This window comes from Pteropus alecto, unplaced genomic scaffold (genome assembly GCF_000325575.1).
Source record: "Pteropus alecto unplaced genomic scaffold, ASM32557v1 scaffold33, whole genome shotgun sequence".
NCBI classification, from domain to species: domain Eukaryota; kingdom Metazoa; phylum Chordata; class Mammalia; order Chiroptera; family Pteropodidae; genus Pteropus; species Pteropus alecto.
Window position 1 is genome coordinate 10,660,536 of NW_006435762.1, and position 3,078 is coordinate 10,663,613.

At 34.9% G+C, this 3,078-nt stretch overlaps 1 pseudogene; it reads right to left on the bottom strand.

Annotated features, from left to right (window-relative positions):
* Positions 1-899: 899 nt before the first annotated feature.
* LOC112479115 lies at positions 900-1,018 on the bottom strand (annotated as a pseudogene).
* Between the last annotated feature and the right edge of the window lie 2,060 nt (positions 1,019-3,078).

Here is a 3,078-nt window from a genome sequence, read left to right on the forward strand (position 1 = left end):
GATATAACTGCATGCATGAGTCAACACCTTGGAATTTATTTCCATAATCACAATTTGTAAACCAAAGAACAGTTTGTTTTCTCATCTACATAGTAAGGTTTTAGAAGTATAACTGATAAAGTCCTTAAGAAGAGAATCTTAGTTTCCAACCAGTAACAAGTGTTTCCAGTTTAAAAAAGAAAAGTATAAAATTGAAGGTTAAAAGCTTCTTATATTGAGAATTGTACTATAACCTAGAATTGTATCTCTGATAGAGCTTCTTTTTGATACATTATCTTCCATTTTGTTAGTGACTATCTGAAGACATCAATCCATGTGATTGTAAAAGGACACTGATATATATTTTCACCATTTAGAGAACTAGCCATGTGTCCTTTTTTTTTCTAAAGCTATCTTTTTACCAACTGCTTGAAAATGATGATTCATGACCTGATCTCAGAAGCATTTCTTTGAGAGGCATTTTTTTTTTTTTTTTTGATATGCCATTTAGGGATAATGACTGTAAACCTTAGAATTACTTAACATAATGATCTTACCTTATCTTTATTTCCTTTATAATATAAGCCCATGGTCCTGAACTATGTAACTACTTGACTTTCACTATTAACTAACTGGCCTAAAAAGTCATCAATGCATAAATTTATATGACTTAGAATAAGTTCAGTTGGAAAGCTTTTAGCTTTCTGGGAAGTTATGTAATACCACATAATACCAGTGAACAGAATTTCCCCAGTTGAGAATTAGTGTTGGAAAGTTACATATAGAGTGAGAAAATATAAGATTATGAAATTGAAGATATTGTTGAAAATTCTCAGCACTTTTTTTTTTTAGGCGAGGCAACCTTTGGTTGACCTCACAGATTGCAAGGACCTCGTCAGTTTACAATCCCATACTTTTTATGCCTACAGGACCTGGTCTTCCTATGCGGTTGCCCATCCAAGTACTAACCAGGCTTGACCCTGCTTAGCTTTCGAGATCAGATGGGATTGGGCTTGTTCAGGGTGGCAGGGCCGTAGACTCAGCACTTTTTATAATAAGTTTGTGATAGAACCTATTAGTTCTATCCTATTGGACCTTTAATTTATAAGCAAAGAGTCAAACAGCTATATTTGTAAAGGTAACAGTATCTAATATAAGAAATATATCTCCATATCTCATAGGCCTAACATAAGAGAAGTCTATTTCTTTCTTAGGTAAAATACTAACTGATAACTGGCTTTCTACCAAATAGTTCAAGGATCTAGATTCTTCTGTCTTGTGCTTTATAATTTCAACATGTTGCTTCCATGGTCACTGTGTTCATTTGCATCAAAGCAGAAGGTAAAAGAGCAATGGAAAGTACTCATGGGAGGCTTTATGGACCAGTCTTAAAAGGATCTATATCACCTATGGTCTCATTCTATTGCTCAAAGTTCACTCACACGGCCACATCTAACTGCAAAGGAGTCTGGGAAATATAGTCTACCTGAATGTCCAGGAAGGAAAGATTTGATGATGTCAGCTAGCAATTTGTCACAATAGCCAACTGCTTTATAATTTTTAATGTCAATACTAGAGTCTAAATAAATAAAAAAGTTATATTTACCAATATTTTGGGTAAAAAAATACAAAACCACCAGCATTAATTTTCCTAAGTGCTCTGATTTGTCATTGTCTGGTTCTGGGGAGTGAGAATAAGACTACCTCTCAGATTTTGTGCTGGTATTGATGAAATTATCTGTATTTATTGATTTTTGTTTGGCTAAGCTATATAATCATGAGTTCTTTATCCATAAAGTGATTTTCACGTATCCCACTTCATCACTTTTGGCTTAAGTAGATCTCAAGAAATGGTTTACGACACCAAATTATCTCACTATGTGGATCACTGAAATTCTCCTCAATCGTGATGGCACCAATATATAATAAGCTTATTGTCCTGCACCATCTTTAAAAAAAAAATGCTATGGTAGGTTTTTTTCCCCCTTTTTATCTCTAAATAACACTCTGGAAATCTGTGCTATAATTAAAAGCAGCAGCAAACTCTGGTAATGGGAATCATGAGAATGTTCTCAAACCAATTTGTTTCTCAGCTCAAGCTTACCATAAGAGCTGTTTTTGGTACAGGGACTCTCAAGGGAAATCAAGAGAACCTCGGAAACTTGTTCAGAATTTCCAGGTTAAGTGAAATGAGGTGGCTGTGGCAAGTGGCTGTGCCACCTGCAACTTGATGAGCAGCCAGAGGCCCCCAAACCAAAAGCATCTTCCCTATGTATCTGCTAAATGTCCTCCCCTCACCCCCACACACAAAAATTGTATTTTAATTCCGCCCATCAGTCAGAACTTTGAATGTTCCATTTCATTAAGATGTTAACATTATTGTTATTTTAAAATTTCTTAGACTATTAATGGGAAATAAGCTAAAGAAGAAAAATATGCATTATATACTTTGGCAAATAGTTATTTGTCTACCAAGTAACTTGAGTAACAGAAGTTAGTCTTCTCAGACCACTCTGGCCATAAAATACTTCTTCCTTATTGAACTGCTATAGGGCACCTTGACATAGCACTCAACTAGCAATTTTAATTTACTGTTCTATGTTATAATAATTAAGGAATTTTTCAAAAAGAAACACATACAATCATATATATTTAAGGTCTTGTTATTGCTATTGATGTTCTTGTTGATATCTTTTAACCTCTTTTTACCTCTTTTAGTGTCCTACAAAGCCTAGTTTTGAACAGAGAATTTAATAAATGTTGACAAATATTTATTGAGTTCCTACTATAAGCTAGGCACTGCTTTGGGTTCTGGGAGATAGTATAAAGGAGACATAAATTCTGCCTTAAGCAGCTTATGTTCTTGGAGGGGGATTGGGGAGATAGACAATAAGATGTAAAGATATGTTAAATAATGAGATAAGTGTGGGGAGTTGAGACTTGACAGATGAGAAGAATGCAGCTATGTGAAGACACAGGGAAGAGTGGTTGGTCCAAGCAGAAAATAGAAACTACAAAAGGTGCAGGTCTGATGTGTTCTAGGTATAGTACAAAGGCCATTGTGGCCAAAATAGTGAGTGAAGGGACAAAGGGAAAGAA